This window comes from Camellia sinensis, chromosome 13, assembly GCF_055761805.1.
Source record: "Camellia sinensis isolate YWXY chromosome 13, ASM5576180v1, whole genome shotgun sequence".
Lineage (NCBI taxonomy): Eukaryota > Viridiplantae > Streptophyta > Magnoliopsida > Ericales > Theaceae > Camellia > Camellia sinensis.
In genome coordinates, this window is record NC_138973.1 from 52,743,721 (window position 1) to 52,769,566 (window position 25,846).

Genomic DNA, 25,846 nt, shown 5'->3' on the forward strand with positions numbered 1-25,846 from the left:
TATTGATTGATTGAACTTGTATATGATAACTGCTTATATACATTGCTTTGTGTGGGAGGAGATGGGGGATGTACTCCACGGTTTATTAGAAGATGGGGGATGGACCTCTAAACCGGAAATTGTTTGACATTGATACATCACTACAATGTGTATCAGGTGTGAAGTATAGAAGTGTTTCTATGTTTATTTGATATAGCACTAAAATGTATATCATTTAGAAAGTATGGAAGTGCTTTGTTTGATTTGATATAACACTAAAGTGAATATCATTTGAGAAGCATGGGAATATCTTGTCTGATTGTGATACAACACCAAAATGTGTATCTATTATGAAGTATGAAATGTTAAAATGAGTTATTATCTCACCTGAAATAGGAATACCGTAGCCATGAGATGTGATCTCATTTAAAATGATTGGCCTAGTTCTGAATCATAATTATAAATCGAGAATCTGATAGGAAATGGAAACTGAAATGGAACATGGAGATATTAGTCATGGGATTGAATAGTGTTATAAGTTGTTGTGTACGAGTTAAACATTTATCAATTGCTGACATTTTAATTATCGTTCATACTATGTTTAGCATATCTCTACTGGGCATTGGCTCACCCTATATGGGACATCATTTTCAGGTTCAGGTGTTATGTTGTCTCCGAGACCTTAGCTTGGAAGGTTGAGAGAGTTGAAGATTCTTGTTTGTTAATTTTGTTGTATTACATGTATATCAAGCCAAGGGCTTAATTTGTAGTCTGAGTCAGTACTCTTCTTTTGTAACCTAAGTGTTGACTTGGAAAGTTGTAAGCCCATACGGTATTTACTTTTATTGTTAACGTGTAATACATTTTGTAAGAATGCTCAGATGATTGTAATATAATATCTCTTTTCTGTACTTTGAATGTATGATATTATGGGTTTTTTTTGAGGGCGTTACACATTGAGCACCAATCTGCTGTGTGCCATTGTTTGATCAGAGTCTTCACTGACTTCTAATTAAATCAGGACGAACATCATTATCTAATACCTCTTCGTATGTATGATCGATGAAAATAAAGGTTTCTTTGGCCATGGGAGCTGTATCAACCCTTTCAAATACTCTGGTAGTGGAAAATGTGTAAGCACAAGAAAGAATTTAATGCAGATTAAGTGCTTCATTTATAGAAGACGGTTGCATTTCTAAGTAGATGCAAAGTCTATGCACGTCCTAGGACATGGACAAAGTGCATTGAGTCCACTAATATCACTAAGTATTGGGTATATTAGTGCGAGGGATAATGTTGGCTACATATTTTGTAAAAGCTAATCGCAGCTTGACACGTGGTACATGAGGGACAATTTAGGAAGTTAATATAAGTCTCCAATCAAAGACAGACACGTGGCAGGTCATATTGGTTATAATGGATCTGCGCAGCACTGGGAAAGCTAGAAGGCGCAATATGACGTGGCCCAACGGTTACTCACGAATTCAGATTCAAAATCTAAGAGGGAAGCCTAATTGTAAGAATGGCGTAGTGGGATTGACTGTGAGAGTGCATGATCAGCAATCATGGGAGAATATTTCGATGGTTGGAAGCCCACTTCGACGGTTACCCTTGGAAAGTATAAATAGCAGGGAAGGCCTTGAATTGAAGGACCCAGACTCAGATCTAGAAACCAGTTTATTTACTTCATAGTTCTTTCCAGTTCTACATTTCCAGTTCTTTATATTTCAGTATTTCAACATTTCAATTCCTGTACTGCACTTCGTTTCCTAGAGGTAGTTTCAAGTAGTCGTTGCTGTAAATCTTTTCAAGATCGGATCATTTCACTGTAAGTTCCTATTTACTTAATGAAATTCAGTTTCTAAATTGTTTTGTACTTGTTATTTCTTATAAATTTCTCCCAAAACAAGCCACCAGTAAAAGTCCTCTTTATTGAGGCTGAAAGAATTTCAACACAATTGTCTGATTATTGGTTGACAATTAAAATTTTGTAAGGACTGATTCATCCTTGCTGGCACGCTTAAATTTACACTATTAACCTTTGAAAGCCAAAAATGCCAACAAGAACTAATTAGAAAATGATAAGAGTGGTTAGCAGACTCGAAAATGACAATTAAGTTTAAAATATTGACTATAAAAAATTATGGAAATTATGGGGATGACATTTGGCCTGTGCTGTTTGTATCGTATCTGTTAGGTTTTTATTCTTGGCAATCCCGTTTGACAAAACTCCTTTCAGCTGTACTTATTTCGTATTTTTTATTTCAGTGAGACTATGAGTGTTTAGATGCGAATCCAACTTGAATTATGCCTTGCAGAGAAGTTTGTGATGTTAATACTTTCAAGATTGCCACTTCACTGATTATGACGGGGATCGAGCTGCCCGGTCAGCTCGCGGGGGTCCAGGGGGCAGCGCCTTTTGCAGGTCTAGGGCAGCGCCCAGGCGGGGTCGAGGGGTAGCGCCCTCGAAGCAAAATGCAAAATTGCATTCGAAGTTGCATGTCCGCCCTTGCTCGCTCAAGCGAAGGAGTTCTCGCTCGAGCGAAGACTACGTCCGTATAAAAACCTGAAAGAGATGATTTTACGCTTGAGCGCAGGTTGTTTGGCTCGAGCGAAGCCACTTATGGAAAACACACATTTTTGGTGTTCCTCGCTCAAGCAAGAGAGTTTTCGCTCGAGCGAGCATCACTATTCCGATTTCTATAAGTACATGTTTCTGTTAGATTTTAGGATTACTTCTCCAGATCTTCTTTTTGGATATTAAGGTTTATATCTGGGGATAGTTTGCTAGTTTTCTTTGATGTTTAATTGAGTATTCAACTCATGGGTTAAGAAGAATACATCAAAGGTTTATTTGTTAATTCTATACAAAAGAGAGAGTTGTTCTTCGGTGGATTCTGAAGAATTTGAGCCTGAAGCTTTGGTAGATTTTGGAGTGGCTCATCGTCAAGACAATTTCGAGGTGAAGACGGGGCTGGAAGAGGCACATAGGGGTTGGTTCAATTCGGGCGTGGATTCGCTAGGTAATTGAGAGTCTACCTGTGTAATTCCTTTATATCTTCTTAGTGGATTATTTTGTGGCTGTTGCCCGTGGTTTTTTATCACAGTTGGAGGTGCTCCAATTGTGGTTTTTCCACATTAAAATCGTTGTGTCGATTTGTCTTGATTGTTTGATTGGGATTGTTATATACTGCTTAAAATTGATACATAATCACAAATCAACATCTAGGGGATTTCTAGATTTTTCAATTGGTATCAAAGCGGGTCGCTCTATTTTTTCTTTACAAATTTATTAGAGCGAGATCTTGTTTGATTTGTGATAATGGATACAATTCGTGAGGGAAATTCTATGGTTCGACCACCCCTACTTGACGGATCCAATTATTCTTTTTGGAAATCTCGGATGAGATCGTTTTTAAAATCTATTGATGAAAAAGTTTGGCAATCTGTCATGTATGGGTGGACTGAATCGACGATTACCATTGATGGAGTAACTTTCCCCAAACTAGTCGATAAGTGGGACACAATTGATTACCAAAATAGTAGCTGGAATAGTAAAGCTATCAATTCTCTCTTTTGCGCTATCACACTGAAGAGTTTAGTCGAATTTGCAATTGTGAAGTCGCAAAAGAGGCTTGGGATATTTTACAAACTATTCATGAGGGCACTCCTTCGGTTAAACGCTCAAAACTTCAAAGGCTCACGTCTACTTTCGAAAATCTTTTAATGAAAGATAGTGAGACCTTTGATGAATTTTATGCGAAGTTGAGTGACATTGTAAATTCCTGTCACACCCCAAACTTGCCCCTAAAAGTTTCGGGCATGACTTATTCAGAAACGGACACTTAACCTAATATACGTAATATATGGGGCCTGGACGGAAGCATTAATAAAATTAAATAACATAAAACATCATCCATTGAGCTACCACTACTATGCCAGGACCGCAAACATTACATTAGGTAGATAATACACAGGAAACATACACCCGAGCTTTAGTTATAGTCATTCACATTTATACAAAAGTACTAAAGAAGAAAGGGGTTATTTACATTCAACCATAGGCAGACAATCAAAGCATAAACCGAAAACCTAGTTAAAGCTTTACAAAATGCATGGGTTCCATCTTAAGTGCCTGGACACATTGAGGTTGACAAGAGATAGACAAGTCTCAAGGGTTAGGACTGGCTTTCCAGTTGGTTACCTACAGAAACAGACAAAATAGAGAGTGAGTAAAACTTAGTGAATAATAACACATAAATAATGTAATGGTTAACTTAAATAACAAAGCATATAACTGTGAAGGCATATGATTAATTACATTCTGTAGTCATTTCTAGAATGGCCATGGGCCCAATTTCCTTAACCGAGTGGCTTTAAGCCCAGTAATACACAGAACGGCCATCGGCGCAGAAATAACAGAACGACCTATCGGCCCAGAAATAACAGAACGGCCTAGCGGCCCAGAGATAACAGAACGGCCTAACTGCCCAGAAATAACAGAATGGCCTAGTGGCCCAGAAATAACAGAACGGCCTAGCGGCCCAGAGATAACAGAATGGCCTAACGGCCCAGAAATAACAGAACGGCCTAGCGGCCCAAAAATAACTATGTATGGACTCAAGAGGTGGCTCGTACGGATTCTAGAGGTGGCTCCCACCAAAGTGTAGCACTTAGTTCCGTACAGCACTTTGTTCCATACCAGAAATCATCAGAATAGATTAACTTCATAATCATACAGAAAGTACATACATTCTTCCCATTATTCACATGAATTACCATCGGTAATATAAGTTAACAGAACGTTGCTGATTATTGTTAGCAAAAGGTAACCACATTCCAGAGATACGTAGATACCATAGTTCCATAATGCACATACATCCCATTTTCTTGTCATGAACCAATACCACTAACTTGCAGATAATGGAATGTCAACATTAACTATCAATAGTAAACAAAATGTATGATCCAACGATGCACTTAGATTTCCTCATGGTTCTTTGTAGGTCGACATACTTGTCTCGTAATTAGCAGAACATTAATATTACCAATAGTCTGAAGGTAAAGGTACCATTACATCAATAGGTCAGAACAGTTCATAACATAGCATGAATCACGTAACAATGTTATTGATACTCAATTCCTTTCTATTAACCAACTGCACAGTGTTAATAGTTTGTATGCAATTCTTATGCAGAATCATGAGTATTTCATAGGATGGTACATTCACGATAATCATTAGCCATAGCCAGAATATAGCGTAGGTTCAGAGTCATACTAATGTTCACAAAAATCTTTCAATGTCCACACTGTTTCCCAATCAACATAATATTAACATAACTACGTCTGAAGCGCAAAGCGTTAATAAAAAGAATTATTAACAGTAATCAAATGCGCGATTACAATGCTATTACTCACAGTGTGCAGGTGCTTGGTCCGCCCCTGTAGCTAATCCTACACAATTCACGTAATTCAAACATAATTCATCATAGTACAACACTATTCAATTCAATATTAGTCAACACAGTATAATCCAACAATGTCAACACCACTTAGTTCATTAACACCATTTGCAATTCAACATAATTCAAAATAAACCCTTGAATCTCATTTCAACATTCCAAAACCGAGTTCATATCATCCACGTCAGTCATAGATTATTTTCCCAATTTTCCCTTCGCATTATAGCATGAATTACAATGTTCATAACGTAGTTCATTCGCAAATTTTTAAACATAATTTTCAAACATTTCTAAATTCCAATTAAACTTGAACACATATAATTCAATAGCTCAATTTCATTATTCTACTTTCAATTTGGGCCAAATCATTGGTTATCATCATTAATCAACCTAGGGTTTTAAAGAAAATTGGGGGTTTTCCTCTTTTCTTAGTTAAATCTTTAAATCAACAATTACTATTTATCAATATGCTAAAAACATTCAACATCCTTTGAAAATTGGAGTGGAAACCCCATTTGTAAGTAAACAACAAGCCATTAATGTTTCTAACCCATAATTAACTCAAAATTCCAAAATGTCAACAAGATCCCAAAGTGGCAACAAAATCACTTTGAATCATAAACATTCAAGGCTAAGAGAACCCCCTACCTCAAGATTGGAAGCAAAGAAGCTAGATCGAAAGCGTCCCCTCGAAAATCTCAAAATCTAATCGGTTGGAAAAGTTGATCTTCACTTCTTCATCCTTGATGCACGATCCATGGTGGATTGTTGGTGAGAATTGATGAAATCAAAGGTTTGAGGGTTAGGTTTTCGGACCTAGGAAGAGAGGAAGGAAGAGGGAAGAAGAAAATATAAGAAATGATCCAAAAATCCCGTCTTTACGCTACTGTGCTCGCGAAACCCGCTCGAGCGTCCCTCTTCACGCTCGAGCATACCTGCTCCCAACACAGATTCCCAAAACTTCAAACAGGTATAACTCTTCCATCCGGACTCCGTTTTAGGTCGTTTTTGTGTCCAAATTGAAGCCCCGGAAATAAGCTTTCCTATGGTTCTAACCTCACATTCAAATTCAAAGTGTGGAAAAATAAAAGGGCAAATGAGTGACAGCTGATCGTAGAATAACTATCCGGATTATATTCTTTGGTCCAATCTTACCTTACCATCATACCACCACCTCAATCAATACCCCAAAATAAGATAAAAACATTCCAAATACACTAATAAGAATGTCAAAAATGAGCCCACATGCCTCAGAAGTTCAAACTTAACCAGGCGGCGCGCTCGAGCGCCCAATCTTGCACTCGAGCGTGGAGACCAACAAAGTCGTCCGCTCGAGCGACCATTTCTACGCTCGAGCGGAAAATCACCACTCCCAGAATTTCAACCCGCCTGCAAAATTACTGGAAACCCTAAAAGTCCGCTCGAGCGGAGGGAAAAATTTCAGATCGTTACAGTAAAGGTTGTCAATTCCAGTTTTAAAGTCATAACTCAACAGATAGTTCTTCAATTCTAATAGATATAGTTGAATTAAAACACATTAACCCCTACTTCCTCTACGTATTTTGGGGTCATTACAATTCCAGCTTCAATTTAGGTGAAAAAATACCGGAATCCAAGATTGTCGGAAAAATTTTGAGGTCCTTGCCTGATCGGTTCCAACCAAAAGTTACGGCTATTGAGGAGGCTCAAGATGTTGACAACCTCAAGCTGGATCATCTGGTTGGAAATCTCCAAACTTCTGAGACACATAAGAATTTCAAAAAGAAACAAAAAGAGACTATTGCTTTTAGTAGTGCTCATAGAGTTGGAGAGGATTCTGATGAGGATTGTGAAATAGATTCCAAGATTACGGCTGCTTTTGTTAAACAATTTAAAAAATCTTTTTTGAAAAAGAATCTTAATCTTTTGGAATCTACTCATACTCATAAATCTAAAGGCAAAGATAAACTCAAAATTAATTCTATAGCCAAGAAGGAGAAAGAAAAGATACAAGGGAACTCTGAAAGAGTCCAATGCTATGAATGCCAAGGATTTGGCCACTTTGCTTCAGAATGCCCCACTCGTTTGAGGAAGAAGAAAGCCCTCGCTATCACTTGGGATGATGAATCAGAATCTAATAAAGATGAAAGTGACAATGAAGATCAAGGTGAAGAGGGACATAAACAATTCCTTGCTTTCATGGCGACTTCTGAAATTGTAGGACGAACGGAGTATCCGAAGAGACCGGTTGAGAATGCTGCTGATGATGAATCCTCGGGAAGTGATGATGAAGAGCTTGAGCAAGCTTATGAAAAGTTGTATAAGGAATCTCTTAACTTATCCAAATTGAATGACAAACTCACTATGAAACTCAAAGCATGTGAAAGTGAGAATGTCAAACTAAAAGAGGAGATTTCCAAGGCTAGGATTGATGCCGTCAAGATAGCTAATGATCGATAAGCTCTTTGTGCAAAACTCTTGACTTGTGAGACAAAGAGGAATGAGCTACAGTAAATCTATGCAACGTATGAAGAAAAAATTGAATCTCTCGAGACGTCTCAAGTTGCCTTGGAAGAACTAATGATCAAGAAAGAGGAAGAGCTCAAGTGTGCTATGGCTACCATTGGTCTTTGGAACAAAGGATCGAAGACTTTGGAGGATATCATTGGGTCTCAACAAATGTGTTGTGACAAGAGTGGCATTGGCTTTGGTGATAACAAAGAGCAAAAACAGAGTGCATCTATATCTCATGATACAAGAACTCAAGGAAATGGAGAACAAAAAATTCAACATAAGGATGGACTTCTCAAACTTCCTAGAGTTCGTAAGGTAAAAGACAAGAAGGTACACCCTGTACACCCTGTTTTTATTTGTCATCATTGTGGTATGCATGGTCATATTCGCCCTTATTGTTATAAGTTGCATGGGAGAGTGTATTTGCCTAGACCTAAAAATAGGAAGTTGGAAACCAAGTCAAGACGGGTTCCCATTGCAAGGAAAAGGAACCACAACGTCAAGACACCACCCAAGAACTGCAATTTTTACAACTTTGTTCATACTAAAGCGGTTTGGGTAAGAAAACTTGACTTGTGCTAATTTGTTTATTCATTTTAGTTTTTAGGTTTCTGTGTGTTTTTTTTGGGTCATTTAATGGGTGTCTGTTTGTTTTCTGTATTACTTTGTTTAGAAAAAAAAAAAATCCAAATTTTTTTTCTTAGTATAGTTTTGCAAGCTTGAAATTTTTGAGTGGTCCTTGGTGCATATTGGAATTGATAAAAATATCTATTACATGTTAATATGTGTGTGCTTTCTGTGGTCATCACTCATTTTGGAGTGTGTGTTTTTTGATTAGTATGTCTCATTCTGTACACACTCTTGGATTAGCAAATTTTGGAGTCTTCTGCCTTAGTGATCATTTTTTTCTATGGACTTCTGGCATTGTATTTTTTGCTTTTCTAGAGGAATTGACCTATACTAGCATATCATGGGTGATGTTGAGTCTCTTAAACCACCTTCCATCTTTTTGTATCTCCACAGCTTTCCCCTCTATTCTTTGTAGTCCAGCCATGAAGAAAATGCTACTTCAGAGTCACCAACCAGGCCATCCTTATTATATCCATGCTTCTCTAGTTCGGTTTCCATACTCTTGAGTGTATCAGCCGCCAATGAGTGTGCAAAAGAAAGAAAAAAATGTGCAAAAGAAAGAAACAAAAAAAAAAAAAATGTGCAAAAGAAAAAAAAGAAAAAGATGTGAAAAAAAAAAGAAAAAAAATAAAGGATTCATTGATTGAGGGGGAGCCTCCGCTTTTACTCACCAAATGCCCCTTGATTCCTAGTGGTTTAACTTTCCTTACTTATGCTTAGATTCTCTTGTCGGAGGTCCAGCTTTCATATCACTACTAGGATTTGAATCTAGTGTTTGTCGAACTCCAAGAGTCATACACACACTTTTATCATGGGATCTATGCTTTTCACATAATGCATCACTTTCTTTTATGAGGAATATTCTAGAGGCTGTGCACATTGTGCTTTCAAGCAATTATGCTTCTTGGATAATCTTGTGTGTTCTAAGGTACAAATCTGAGATTTGTTGCTTGCTCCACCATATTATTTTTGTTGGTTTCTTCTTGTTCATTGTTTTCTGTATAGTGTTTGTGGTTGCTTTGAGTGAAAGGGAGATTGGCTTTAGTTGGTTTGCATGATGCTATGCACTACTTCTTTATTATTTCCTTCTTGCATGCTCCTGATATTTACATAATCTTATCATTGCTTGTGTGGTTTCTGATCTTGCTTTAGTTGATTGAGCTTCCTTTGTCAATTCGTGACAAAAAGGAGGAGTAATGTTGTCAGGTGCATGTGTCTTAGGATTTCATGTATTCATGCATGTGTCGGGTGCATGTGTCTTAGTTTTCATCTATTCACGCTACATGTTCTTAAAATCTCCAAGTCGCATTTATTCATGTTTTCCATCTCATGCTTCAAGAAAATCAAGTCGCATCGATTCATGTTTTCTATCTCATGCTTCAAGATAATCTTGTCATATGTTTATTGTTTTTTCATATACTCTTATGGCACTAATAGTTGTTTTGGAGATTGTGGCACTAATAGTTGTTTTGCAGATCTTAACCTTGAGAAAGAAGCTTGTGTGAAGTTTGTATTTGTTGGCTGTAATGGGTTGGGGTGATTAGGATTTTATTTGTTAGGTGTGTTTTGTCACGACATTGCCAAAGGGGGAGATTGTTAGGTTTTTATTCTTGGCAATCCCGTTTGACAAAACTCCTTTCAGTTGTACTTATTTTTGCATTTTTTATTTCAGTGAGGCTATGAGTGTTTAGATGCGAATCCAACCCGAATTATGCCTTGCAGAGAAGTTTGTGATGTTAATACTTTCAAGATTGCCACTTCGCTGATTATGACGGGGATCGAGCTTGAGCAAAGACTGCGTCCGTATAAAAACCTGAAAGAGATGATTTTATGCTTGAGCGCAGGTTGTTTGGCTCGAGGGAAGCAACTTATGGAAAACACGCGTTTTTGGTTCCTCGCTCGAGCGAGAGAGTTTTCGCTCGAGCGAGCATCGCGATTCCGATTTCTATAAGTACGTGTTTCTGTCAGATTTTAGGATTACTTCTCCAGATCTTCTTTTTGGATATTAAGGTTTATATCTAAAGATAGTTTGCTAGTTTTCTTTGATGTTTAATTGAGTATTCAACTCATGGGTTAAGAAGAATACATCAAAGGTTTATTTGTTCATTCTATACAAAAGAGAGAGTTGTTTTTCGGTGGATTCTGAAGAATTTGAGCCTGAAGCTTTGGTGGATTCTGGAGTGGCTTATCGTCAAGACAATTTCGAGGTGAAGACGGGGCTGGAAGAGGCACATAGGGGTTGGTTTAATTCGGGTGTGAATTCGCTAGGTAATTGAGAGTATACCTGTGTAATTCCTTTATATCTTCTTAGCGGATTGTTTTGTGGCTGTTGCCCGTGGTTTTTTTATCACAGTTAGAGGTGCTCCAATTGTGATTTTTCCACGTTAAAATCGTTGTGTCGATTTGTCTTGATTGTTTGATTGAGATTGTTATATACTGCTTAAAATTGATACATAATCACAAATCAACATCTAAGGAATTTCTAGATTTTTCAGTATCATTAGGTCACCTTTGTTGCTAATTTTATTTCTTTTCATTTTATGTGTGAGTTTGTAATGTTATTGAAGCTCCTCAAAGTGGTCATTTGTTTGTCATTTGACCATAAGATAAGGTACCATGGACAATTCTCAGCTTCCAGACGAGGAAAAGAAAATATGCTTGTGCTTTGTGTTCATCGATGATCTCTCTAATGTTTGTCTAAGCTGTTCTTCAAGATTGCTTCATGTTGGTCAGTTGCTCATCGGTTTTTCATTAATTGCTAAAATTACTCTTGTTTGATAATATTTACAGTTTATTATTATTATTATTATTATTATTATTATTATTATTATTATTATTATTATTTCTTGATAAAAGAAATAAAAAATAAATAAATAAAACACGATTGATATGTATGTATGTTAAAACTTGTTTTGAAAAATAATTGAAAAAGGAATTACTAGAATTTAATAGTTGCCGACTGAAGGTGATAGTGAAAGGTATTTTCAAGTGACCATATGCAGTTAGCGGTTGCTTGAGATGGCTCCCAGTTGGAGATGGTGACCAAAGGTGTCCAGTGATAGTGGTCCAAAGAACTAGTTGGTGGCAGCTGGAGGTGGAGGAAGGCCAAATGTAGTGGTGGTGATGGACAATGTGAAATAAAATTTAACATTTTCTACGTACTAAAGTATGTGAAATATATACATGTGAGGGTACTCTCACTTTAATAACTAATTTTTGGAGTTGAGTTTTACTTAAAACTGTACAACATGTTGTGGGACTTCCCTTAAAAAAGTGCAAATTTGTATTCAAAACAAGTTTAAATAAATTTTTTGTTACAAAAAATTATTAAATTTTGAAAACAATTTATTATTTTGGAAATGAAATAGACACTTAATGAGTTTTTGTTGACAATTTTTTAAATTTTATAAACATAAATAAAAAATTAGGAATTTCTATAATAAACACTTTGAAAAGGGGTGCATCATATGTCCACTTACAACTTTTTGTAATTTTTAGTTATGACTCATTGTGATATTATTAGTCTTAATTTAAATATGACTTATTGTGGTTGTTATTTAATTAAGAGTAAACGAATATTTGGTTATAACACAAGTGACATTTGGTTATGACTTATTATGGTTTTGGTCATAACTCATTGTAAAGTTAGTTATAACTTAATTATGATATATTGTGATTGTTATTTTAATTATAACCAAAAAAGTCAATGGTTATTTCTTATTAAAATCTTCTTAGTTATGATCGAAAACAAAATAAGGGAGCCGCTATTCACACTTCACTTTACTCCAAATACACTCCCTTCTTTGTCCTAGGGCCGGCCCTGGCCTAAGGCCAGTAAGGCCTGTGCCTTAGACTCCAAAATTTTGGCCCTCAAATTTAGTAAAATGTTAATATATTAAAAAAAAAAATGTTTGGGCCCAAGAAGAGCAATTCATACAATATATGGGCTTAATTTTTTTTTTTACCTTCTTTATCTATTAGATTTTAGTGGAATAAATAATTTTGTCCTAATTTTTTTACCTAGGTCTTTATTAGTTTTAATTGATTAATTTTTTCTTAATTTTTTTACCCTAATTTTGTTTCATTAAATTGTTTTGTTTATAATTTTAATGATTATATGTGCAAGTAAATTTTTTTGTGGTTACAAACAAATAAGAAAGTTGTAACTTATCGTTTTATCCATAATTTTTTTTTTCCAATGTAAGAGGGGCCTTTATTTTCAAAATTCGCCTTAGGCCCCCTAAATCTCAGGGCTGGCCCTGCTTTGTCCTTATTATACATAGAAGGGAGTGTATTTAGAGTAAAGTAGAGTGAGAATAGTAACAATGTATAATAAAAACAAAGAATGAAGTGTATTTGAAGTAAAGTGGAATAGGTATAACGGCTCCTCAAAATAATATCAAAATTACAAATTATCATAACTGAGACCATCTCCAATCTAGATTCGTATCTTTCATCAAATTTAAATTTAATAAAAAAATTGGTGAAAATAGTGTTTCAATCGCTTCACCAAATTGATATCAAATGAAAGGAGTTATACTTTGTTTATCAAATCAAGGGAGCATTTAACTCTTCAATAAGGCCTTGTTTGGGATAAATTAAAAAGTCAAAAAGTCAAAAAGTTACTAAAAAGCTAAAACGTTTATACTATTCAAAGGTAGCTTGTGGGGGAAGCCACTAAGGTAACATTATTATTTTACCTTTTGAATTCAACTACCCAAAAAGTCAAAAGGATAAAATTGCCATTTTGATTTTACTACAATATTTTATTAGACATCTTTTCGTAAAAAGTTAAAAAGTTATCCCAAACATACATATTTTTTTTTCTCTACTTTTTTAACTAAAAAGTCAAAAAGTACACTTATATAACACATTCCAAACAACTACTATATCTCACAGGTGACCAGCCAGATGATCGAGTGGACGATCGGATTGAGAATGATTTGATGAAAATTTACATAAGTTTGTACAACTGGCGAGATGATTGGCCGGATTTGATGAAATGATTAGAGCATATCATATCAGATTAAATTTTTATTTAAATTTGATAAAAAATTTGAGTAAACATCCAAAATAAATAAAAATATATTGTTTTCAAAAATTATTTAATTTATTAAAACCCAAACAGACTCACCATTTATCCGACAAATTTTTTTTTTTTTGGTTCCATTCCATCCTCATGGCACCCTAATCGGGGAGTTTTGATTCTGCCGTTGATAAGATAAGATCTCATCTAACACACCAACCAACACATGATAAATGTAGGCTGGTATTACCAAATAATAATAATAATAATAATGTAGGTCAATGAAATTCATTGCATTCGGAATATCCCATATTGCCCAATCTATTCATTTGGCCCCGATACAGCCAAGGTAGCTCTGACTATCATCACTTGTTTTGTTTACTAGTCAAATTTATGCAAATTTTTTTTATGTACAAAATGATGATGCTCTTCCACAACTCTTCGTTACTGCTTCCACTTAAATGCTTAGTCTTGGCACCATTGCTTATCTGTACGCCACTTTTACAGGACTCTGGCTTTGTGTTCATAGTGTTGGAAAATGGTTTTGAATTTTTTTTTGTTTGTTAATTTTGAGCATTAATTAAGGTGGGATTCAAGCATGATTTTTAATGATTTTTATTGTGTTCATGTTTAATGTCACGTAGTGAATAAAACCGTATATTTGGTTGCTCAAAACCATTTCCAGATGAATGAGAATTCAACGCGCATTTTCGGATTCGTGAAAATGACTTTAGGTGGGTTTCTTACACATTTGTAAAATGTGTTTGTCCCACATTAGAAATGCTTAAGGTTTTGAATAGGTTTATATACCTTAGCTTGGGATACTTGGGATGGGCCCTAAAAGGTATCCAAATTTGTGGAAGAATGAAGTTACGGGTAAAGTGGGTTAGACCCATTGGACTCAAAACAAAAACCACACGCACCCCGTCAGGCCTTGGGCTTGGGTGGTGTTATCCAACCAAATACTTATTTTTTTGAGCCAAAAATATTTATATTTTATTTATATAATTTTGAATTTCATTTTCAAAATTTAAATTAATCTGTCTAGTTTTTTTTCACCCAAACAGAGCCCTTCACCCGAACAGCTTTTCTACCTGTTGAAATTCAAACTGAATTCAAATATGTCCAAACAGGTTTTGAATCTGTCCGAACAAGTTCCTATCTGTTGGCATCTGTTCGGAAAAGCCACCATTCCTTCTATATAAAGCTTGCATTCCAGCAATTCTTGACATTAGATTTTTCCATCAGATTTTAGTCTCTCTTCTTCTATTCATCCCTACGCTCCTGCATCTGGTTCTGCATTTATTTTTAGAAAAAGAAAGAGGAAGAGTTACAACATAATTTGGTTCACCAGACTTGATTGTGTAGTGCTACAAATTCAAGTGTTAGTCGTTACATCCTGAGAAGTAGACGTCGATAAATCTCGAAGCCCGGAGCGAGGGCGAAATCTACTTTAAAGAGATTGTGTCCAACACAAGTCTCGATTTTAATTTCTATAAGCGTTTAATTCGACATTTAATTTATATAGTTATATTTTGAATTATTTTATTTTGTTATTTATTTAATTTATACATTTAATTTACACACACCACTGTGGTGTAACACATAGCTGTACAGTTTATAACAGTTACAAATTTCTAATATTACGAGGGAGAGAGAGAGAGAGAGAGAGAGATGGCCATTTCTAGTTATGCATTCCGAGTGAACTGTTGTGTGCGAAAGCCTTCCGTCTCACACAGATTTGATCACTTCAACATTTCATTCCCCTTTTCTTTCAAGGTATACTCATCTCTCTCTCTCTCTCTCTCTCTCTAACGATCTGTGATGGGTCTGAATCCAAACTTAACTATGCAAAACAAAAGCAATTTCTACAAATTACTTTCAACATTACTTATCTAGTCTGTTTTCTTTATTTGCAGCCATTCTTCAGAGATTTTCCTGAATTTCCCACGAAAATCGACATTGCTGACAATGCCAAGAACACTTCTGTCAGATTAATTGATGCCTTTGTTGATTTGGTGTTCGAATTCAACGATCAGCCATTGCTCCCTGTTGGAGAAAAATGGTTGAATAAGAAATTGCCTCATAAATGTGTATATAACTCACACATTTAAGGCTCATCAATTTTACAAAATTGATTGGGCAGTTTTGCTAGCATTCGTTGCCAGCCTTGATGGCTAGAGGCTCCTCCCCTCTCTCCCATGGTGTATAAAAGGAGGCCCTATTCCTTGAAAAGATATATAGAATTTTTCCTTGACATCCATACACTGTCAGTCTACTTCTCCTATAATTTTTTTCTTGAGAGAGAGTGTTGTCGTTGTTCGTTCGCTAAGCTAATCAGAAGGTGCTTCTGTTGTAGCTGGTAAAAACCGTCGTATCCTGGGAAGTAGACGCTGGCGTACCTCCAGCACCCAACGGTGAGACGGCGAATCTATTTTAAGGAGACTGTGGTATCACACAGGCTTCGGTTTGCTTCCTTTAACCATTTTATATTTTATCTGTATTTTATTCAGCATGTTATTTTACCTGGGATTGAAGGTTTGTTTTGTTCATCTCATAATTTTGCGATATGCAATGTGAAATTATGTAATATGAGTAGTTTTTCTCAACAAGCTTAAAATAGATTTGACGCTTATCATAGAATTAGATTAATAGATTCATAGGTGTGTGTAATAATTTTGCATGTAATTAGCCACTGGTAGTACTAGCGAGTTAATTGGTTTATTAGATGCATATACACAGGGTTAAGCTTTTGATTTTGCCATTTTGTGTATGCTACTGTTTGGTCTTCCCATGGCATGGAATAGGCCACTGTTATCAATAGGAAAGAAGAGTTCCACTGGTGTAACGTTAATTCACTGTATTTTCTAATTAATTTATTAATTTATGGTGTACCGGTTCATGCCTTGTATTTCTAGATTTACATGCTTCTAGTTCACATGCTTTTAGTTTACAATATAAATTACAGGTTTAATTTTTAGTATAATTTACATTTCTAGCATGTCTATTAGGTAGTAAATTTTTCATGTAACGTGTACCTATTAATCTTTAATTTAGGTGTGGAGTTGTAAAGTTTATAACTTGCCTATATTTAAATTTATGTTAATTTCTTTAGAATTATTTGCATGTTAATCATGTCATTTGCAATTCTTGCCTAGTAATGTGATTTAAGTATTTAGGAGTTATAAAATGTTTGTAACTTGCCTCAATTAATTACATGTTTAGTGTACCATAAGTTCATATGTAACCTTTACCAATTTAAAATATGGTTTAATTATATTTAATTTAGGTCTGTAACTTATATAGTTAATTACATGTTTATTATGTAATTAATTTTTTTTACAATTTTTTAAAGTTTAAATTCTAGATGTGTAACTTAAGGGTTGGTTTTAATCTTTACTTACAGTTATTTATTAGTTTGTTTGCTAGTACCCTCCCCTTCAATCACTACTTTGCCAAAAAGTAAAGAAAAGTTGAGGGAGGTTTTGTTATATTTTGCTGCTAACTCTTTATTGCAGGAATACCTATGGAAATGGGAAAAAAGATTAATTTGGACTAAATATTTGAAGCAATTGTTTGCTTGAGTGTTCATTTGTGGTTATTCACCAATATGTAAAGCACGTTTTATTTGCTTGTAATTATTGTAGCAATTTTGTTGTAATTGCTTGTACAGTTTGGAACTTGGTGTGTTTAACCTAGTTCATCCCTTGGAAAATTTAATTCTTAAAGTTGTTTCCCATGGACTAGGAGTCAACATACTCTTGAAAGTTTTGTCTAAGGTTAATTGTGTTTTAAGTGGGACCAGTGTGACCCCTCCAGTCTTCCTAGAAACTTTCCTGACCATGTTCGATTCTAGGTTGCGTGGTGAGACTAGTTTTGAATTAAATTTCCAATTGTAGGATTTTTTAGTGTTAAGTTTGATTTTTGGAAATACAGAATAGTGAAAATTCGGCTGTAATTTTTCAAAAATGGCAACTGTCTCTGATGCTGCTACTGCTACTGCTAATGTTGGTGGGGATCCGAACCCCGGGGCGACTGGCTTGCCAACCCCTGCTATGACCTCTGTGGTCAATCCTCCTGTTGTTACTCCGGCTGTTCCGGGAGGACCACTCAATCATCACGAGCGCTCGGAGAAGTTCACGGGAGTGAATTTCAAGAGATGACAGCAAAAGATGCTGTTTTATTACTCTAAGCCTTGCGAGGTTTCTGAGTGAAGATGTACCAGCCGTAGAGGAGAATGAGCAAGATAAACAAAAGCTCATGGCTCTAGACGCTTAGAAACAAGCAGACTTCTTATGCCGGAATTAGATTCTGAACGGCTTGGCGGATCCCCTTTTTAACGTGTTCTATGCCAAGAAATCGGCTAAGGAGTTGTGGGATGCCTTGGACAAAAAGTACAAGATCGAGGATGCTGGGGTAAAGAAATTTATCGTCGGCCGGTTCCTGGACTTCAGGATGGTGGACTCTAAAACTGTCTTGAGTCAAGTCCAAGAGTTCCAAGTGATTCTGCACGAGATACATGCAGAAGGGATGGTCCTAAGTGAGTCATTCCAGGCAGCTGCTTTGATTGAGAAGCTGCCTAACGGCTGGAAAGACTTCAAGAACTACTTGAAGCACAAACGAAAGGGGATGACAGTTGAAGAGCTCGTTGTCAGGCTCCGGATTGAAGAGGACAACAGGAAGAAAGGAGGGAGTACCTCCACTGTCAAAGCCAACATGGTTAAGCATGGCGAGTCCTCGGGGGCGAGAAAAAAAACCACCGACAGGCAAAAGCTCAAAGTTGGGGGCTAGAGGAGGAATCTCCAAAAGGCCAGCCTACAAGCCAAAGGAGCCTATTTTTAGGTTCGATGGCAAATGCTTCAACTGTGGAAGTGACAGGCATCGGGCAGTTGATTGTCTGAAGAAGAAGCCCTACAGGAAAAACCCTCCCCAACACAAAAACCGGGCACATATGGCTGAAATGGAGGAATTGTCACACGATGTGGAAGACATGCATCTGTTAGCCGTTGTGTCAGAAGTGAACATGGTGGGGTCAAACCCGAGGGAGTGGTGGGTGGACACTGGGGCCACTCGCCATATTTGTGCAGAGAAGAGAATGTTCACAACTTTCGAACCGGTTTCAAACGGGGAGAAGTTGTTTATGGGAAACTCTGCAACCTCAGCTGTTGAAGGTAAAGGCAAGGTGATCCTGAAGATGACTTCAGAAAAAGAACTGACTTTGAACGATGTCCTTTTTGTGCCGGACATTCGTAAGAACCTTGTCTCGGGGTCTCTCCTAAGCAAGCATGGCTTCTGCATGGTGTTTGAATCAGACAAGGTCGTGTTGACCAAGGGCGGGGTCTATGTGGGGAAAGGATATATGTCAGGTGGTATGTTTAAATTGAATGCAATGACACTTATCCCTAAGATTAATGAGAAAGCTTCTTCTTCTGCTTATATGCTTGAGTCCCCTAATTTATGGCATGGTAGATTGGGTCATGTAAATTTTGACTCTTTACGTAGATTAATCAAGTTAGATCACATACCATCTTTCAAGATTAATCCACAACACAAGTGTGAAACTTGTGTAGAAACAAAATTGACAAGGTCTTCTTTTCATTCTATTGAAAGAAGTACCCAACCTTTGGGTTTAGTGCATAGTGACGTGTGTGACTTGAAAGTTGTACAATCACGTGGTGGCAACAAGTACTTCATCACTTTTGTTGATGATTGCACTAAATACTGTTATGTGTATTTGCTTAAAAGCAAAGACGAGGCTATTGATAAATTTATTCTTTATAAGAATGAAGTTGAGAATCAATTAAGCCGGAAAATCAAGGCATTGAGAAGTGATCGTGGTGGTGAGTATGAATCCTCGTTTGCCGAGACTTGTGCTCAATTTGGGATTATTCACCAAACCACAGCGCCTTATTCGCCTCAGCCAAATGGTGTTGCTGAGCGGAAGAACAGGACGCTGAAAGAGATGATGAATGCAATGTTGATAAGTTTTGGGTTGCCACAAAACTTATGGGGGGAAAACAATTCTCTCTGCGAATTATATTCTTAATAGAATACCACGGAAGAAAGTGGACAAGACTCAATATGAGTTGTGGAAAGGTCACAAGCCTTCATATAAATACTTATGAATGTGAGGGTGTCTTGCAAAAGTGGTGGTACCTACACCCAAGCGGGTTAGGATAGGTCCGAAAACCGTGGACTGTATTTTCATTGGTTATGCACAAAATAGTAGTGCATATAGATTTCTTGTGCACAAGTCTGATATTTCAGATATACACAAGAATACTATCATGGAATCTAGAAGTGCATCTTTCTTTGAAGATGTATTTCCATGTCGTCCCCAAGACAGGGTTCCGAGTTCCATGAAAGAAATAGATGATCACGAAGACGATCACATAGACGATCACATGGATGATCAAACAGCTGATCAAAGAACTGATCAAGTAGATGATCAAGCTGATGAAGTAGATGAGCCAAGAAGGAGTAAAAAGGCTAGAACCACAAAGTCTTTTGGTCCAAACTTCTTGACTTATATGTTAGAGGGAGAATCTCGAACGTTCCATGAAGCTGTGACTTCACCTGAAAGTCATTTATGAAAAGAAGCAATTAAGAGTGAGATTGACTCCATCTTATAGAACCATACTTGGGAGTTGGTTGATCTATCCCCAGGCAGTAAGACCTTGGGGAGTAAGTGGATCTTTCGAAGAAAGATGAAAGCGGATGGGTCAATTGGCAAATATAAAGCTCGGCTAGTTATCAAAGGATACAGACAGCGAGAAGGCCTGGATTACTTTGATACGTATTCACCTGTGACAAGGATTACATCCATTAGCATGGTGATTGCAATAGCAGCTTTGCGTGGTTTAGAAATACATCAGATGGATGTAAAGACAGCTTTCTTAAATGGAGATTTAGATGAAGAAATCTACATGGAGCAACCCGAGGGGTTTTCAGCTCCAGGAAAAAGTAAGAAAGTCTGTAAGTTTGTCAAGTCATTGTATGGTTTGAAGCAAGCTCCCAAACAATGGCATGAGAAGTTTGATAATGCTATGTTGTCAAATGGATTTCGAATCAATAAGTGTGATAAGTGCGTATATGTTAAAGACACTGACAAAGGTTATGTCATTTTGTGTCTATACGTTGATGACATACTCATTGTTGGTAGCAATGATGAAATGATTAAAGCTACCAAAAGATTGTTAAACTCTAAGTTTGACATGAAGGATATGGGCCTTGCAGATGTCATTCTGGGTGTTAAGATCACCAGAATATCTGGTGGTATTGTACTTTCTCAAGCTCATTATGTTAATAAGATACTTGAGAAATTTGGAAAGTCAGATACAAGTATGTTTAGGACACCAGTAGACTTAAGTCTATATTTGACCAAGAATAATGGTGAGAGTGTCTCTCAACTAGAATATTCTCGGGTCATTGGGAGTTTGATGTATCTGATGAGTTGTACAAGGCCGGATATCGCCTACGCTGTTAGTAGGCTGAGTAGATACACGAGTAATCCTAATGCTACTCATTGGAAGGGCATTATGCAGGTGTTAGGGTATATCCGTTACACCCTGGATTATAGGCTGCATTATACCAGATACCCAACGGTACTAGAAGGGTATAGTGACGCAAATTGGATATATGATATAAAAGATTCCAAATCCACCAGTGGTTATGTGTTTACCCTCGGAGGGGTAGCCGTGTCTTGGAAATCTGCCAAGTAAACGTGTATCTCGAGATCAACGATGGAATCTGAGTTTATTGCTTTAGATAAAGAAACTGAAGAAGTTGAATGGCTTCGCCAGTTTGTTGAGGATATTCCACGTTGGCCGAAACCTGTGCCAGTTATCAGTATTCATTGCAATAGCCAATCAGTGATTGGTCGGGCACAGAGTAATATGTATAATGGAAAGTCTAGACATATCCGTCGTAGACATAATTCCATACGACAACTACTCTCAAATGGAGTTGTCTCTCTAGACTATGTCAAGTCTAAGGACAACATTGCGGATCCGCTAACCAAAGAATTAACTCGAGAGTTAGTAGAAAAGTCGTCAAGAGGAATGGGGTTAAGGCCTTTAGTAAAGGTTACCGGAACGGAAAACCCAACCTAGTTGACTGGAGATCCCAAGATCTAGGTTCAAAGGGACAACCTAACTTCGTGTAACGGGTGAGTCACTGAAGAGGTAAATCCTCTTGCCCATTCCTTTATACAGTGATGCCCTGTGGGGGTGGAAGGTTAAGCTAATGCTTTTAATGACCTTAGTGATGTGGTATAATGAAATACCGTATCTAGGTCACCTATGTGAGTGCGAAGTGGGGTCGCTTCTTTAAGAATTGCCAAGGCCGAATTCTTTAAAAACACTCACAGAACCAGGCTAGTGTTCCAGGGCCATACCGGACACACCAGTGAGAACAAGAACAATGGTTGGACTAACTCCTGTGTGAGGTCTATTGTCTCGGTTTACATAAACGGCATAACAGTTCAAGACATCACGTTCACTAGTCAGCCAGTAAATCCGATAGGCTTCCACTACGAAAGGTTCAAGGCCAACAACTACCTTTTCTGATGCAGGGTTAGTCTATGTGTTCTCTCTCTTTCCAAGTCTTTGTTGATAAACGTTGAGCGTTTGCTGTATTCGGTCAATTTTTATTCATGTGGGGGATTGTTGGAGAAAAATGATTGAATAAGAAATTGCCTCATAAATGTGTATATAACTCACACATTTAAGGCTCATTAGTTTTACAAAATTGATTGGGCAGTTTTTCTAGCATTAGTTGCCAGCATTGATGGCTAGAGGCTCCTTCCCTCTCTCCCATGATGTATAAAAGGAGGCCCTATTCCTTGAAAAAATATATAGAATTTTTCCTTGACATCCATACACTATCAGTCTACTTTTCCTATAATTTTCTTCTTGAGAGAGAGTGCTGTCGTTGTCCGTTCGCTAAGCTAATCAGAAAGTGCTTCTGTTGTAGTTGGTAAAAACCGTCGTATCCTGGGAAGTAGACGCTGGCGTATCTCTAGCACCCAACGGTGAGGCGGCGAATCTATTTTAAGGAGACTGTGGTATCACACAGGCTTCGGTTTGCTTCGTTTAACCATTTTATATTTTATCTGTATTTTGTTCAGCATGTTATTTTACCTGGGATTGAAGGTTTGTTTTGTTCATCCCATAATTTTGCGATATGCAATGTGAAATTATGTAATGTGAGTAGTTTTTCCCAACACTCCCATCTCAGGTACCTACAGAAATAATTTTATTTTACACATTTATTTTGGGAATCTTTATTGGTTTATATGTTAATTTATATACATTAATTTAGCAGAGTAACTTTGCTCCAGTTGAAGAGATAGGAGAAGCAGTTCATGTTACCGCCATTGAATTCCACATGATTTTCCTAAGGGTGTTTACATAAGAAATGGTAAATAATTTCAAATTGTCAATATGATCATATTCCCGTCGCGATAAAACCACTTGTCAAGAAAATTTATCAAGAAATCTGTTCAGAATTGGATTATGCATCGTCCTAATTGAGTTGGAATATTAGCATATTTGAGTGTCCTTAATATCTAATATAGAGTAATTCTCTAAGTTGTCATCAACTGTTTGAAGTTTATGTGAGAGAACTCATTGATGGGGACAAGGATTAGTTCAAAAGGACTATGTTAACAATGCGACAGTATGCATGACAGCAAGAATGCACTGAAAAAAAACCAAAGAATGAAACATCAACAATAAATAAAAGACAAAGAAGGTAAATAGGAAATTTGGTGAGTAAAATGAACAATCGATATGGCTAATTTAGATACTGATGTTTAGAAACCCAAAGCAGCCTGCAACAAACTCCACCAATGGCATTAGATAAAAGACTTTATTTAACACAGAGGGTTAAATTACACTTATGGAAAAGAGTCTGCTGTGTAGTGGCAAAGTCAAGATTTTAGTTGAAGGACAAATACTAAGACAAATTATTAGGTGAGGTCGATTTGAAAAACAAAGTAAAATAAAACAATTATCATTATTTCAGAACTACTCCAATATCATACATATCACTACAATAAAAAAATTATCTTGATAGTTTTCTTAGATTTAATTGTGAATTAAACAAGGATTCTCTTAGAATAGTAGAAAGAGAGAAAATAATATGTATTGCATTAAATGAATTGTATTGAATGTAATAGAAGGATTGTATAGGCTGAGAAAGAATATCCTACTAGAAATCTAACTATGAGAAAGAGTATCCTATAAGAGACCTAACTATGGCAACACCTAATATATTTAGGAAATCAATACCTAATAGATGTAGAAATATATACTATATATACATTAACATCCCCCCTCAAACTCAATGAGAATAAACATATTGAGTTTGAAGAGAGAAACTAAAACACGAAATAAAACTAAATAAAATAAAAGGCAAATGGATTGCCAAATCCAAACGGGAGCGCAAGGGCGCTTGAATAGATCAAAGGCCGGAACTAATGTTGGGAGATCGTTTATGGTCGTGTCAGACTAATGTAGGAACTAGCTGAAACTAATGTCAGGACAGTTTAAGGTCATGCCGGACCGATATAGAAATTGACTGGAACTAATGCCAAAATCAGAGGCCGGAGCTAATGCCGGGAGACAGTTTGTGGACATTTCAGACTATGTAGGAGCTAACCGGAATCAATGTCGGGACAGTTTACGGAGTCATGCTAGACCGTTGTAGAGATTGGCTAACCAGAATGAATGTCGAGACAGTTTAAAGGGGTTATGTCGGACCGATGTAAAGAACTGAATGTTGAACCAGCAAGTGTGACACATACATAACTTATGATAGCAACAGATAACTGAGTGCGCCAGAGAGTGGCTTGGATTGTGCGCCAAATGGGGCGGCTTGGGTTGTGCCTCAAAGAGGACAGCTTGGATCATGCGTCAGAGAAGGCGGCTTGGGTGGTGCACCAAAGGGGGCGGCTTGCGTGGTTCGCATGGTGTATATCCGTGCTCACCATGATATATGTATAATATCCCCAAACTCAAATAGGTTTGAAGATAGAAACCTATTGGAGGTTGAAACAGAGGGAAAGACAAACTGGAGCAGAAACACACACACAAAAAAAAAAAGAAAAAAAAAGTGGATTGTGAGGGGAAAAAAAATGATAGAGATAGTTGGGATATGAATAAATTAGTGGGTAGAGGAAGAAATCATCACGAAGCGATACTGAAAGGAAAATATAATAGTGGAATGGGTTGAGGTCCGACGGGTGGCCAAGGTGAGACACTGTTGCCCACCGGTAAGGCGAAGAACACCAAGAGCTTAACCTATAGCTCTGATACCATGCTAGAATAGTAGAGAGAGAGAAAATAATATGTATTGTATTGAATGTAATAGAAAACCTGTATATATAGTTTGAGAAAGAGTATCTTATTAGAAATCTAATTAGAAATCTAACTGTGAGAAAGAATATCTTATAAGAGACCTAATTATGGCAACACCTAATATATCTAGGAAATCAATACCTAATATATGTAAGAATATATATCATATATACATTAAGAGATTCAATCACTAATTAATAGTTAGTTGAGTTTGTTGGAAAAGAAAGGAAAATTTTAGAACATAGATATAATTTTAGAAAGAAAAATGCAAAACGTTTTCAAAACCTTAACTAAAATATAATTTCTTAAAATTGAGAGGGGCATGCCCCTCCTGGTCCCTTCCTAGCTCTATACCCGTTATTAGAGCATCTGCATCAGCCTCAGTAAATTTTGAGTCAAATTATAACATAAAATCCACTTTTTTATTTTAGCTAGCCTCTTTTTTATATACACACTCCATCAAACTCTCTATTTTAAAATTCTATTTCATAAAAATATTAATTTTTATTCTTTTTATCTTTTTCAATTTAAATATATTAAAACATGTATAAAATAAGACCCAAGATAGCGCCAAAGCAACAACAGAACAGCAGCAACACAGGAGCCAGGGTGGTCGACCGGCCGGACAACCGAGCGGACGACCGAGCGGTCGACCGGTTAAAAAAAATTTCAGCATTTTTCTTCTTCTCATGGGACATCCGGGGGACATCCTGGGGGATGACCCCAACTTTGCTCCAGTTCAGAGAGAGAGAGACAACTTGATGAACTTCTAAGATGGTGAGAATGAAATTTGTGTGATGGCTCTGGTAGGTGTTGACAGTAATAGTGGTATGAGAGATAGTGTTCTTGTTGGTAGGAGAAAGAAGCACGGGAAAGAAAATATAATAAAAAATTGA

General features: G+C 36.8%; 1 pseudogene; it reads left to right on the forward strand.

Moving 5' to 3' along the window:
* The first annotated feature begins 1,395 nt into the window (after positions 1–1,395).
* Positions 1,396–25,846, forward strand: part of LOC114311045 (carotenoid 9,10(9',10')-cleavage dioxygenase 1-like) — a 29,598-nt pseudogene continuing 5,147 nt past the window's right edge.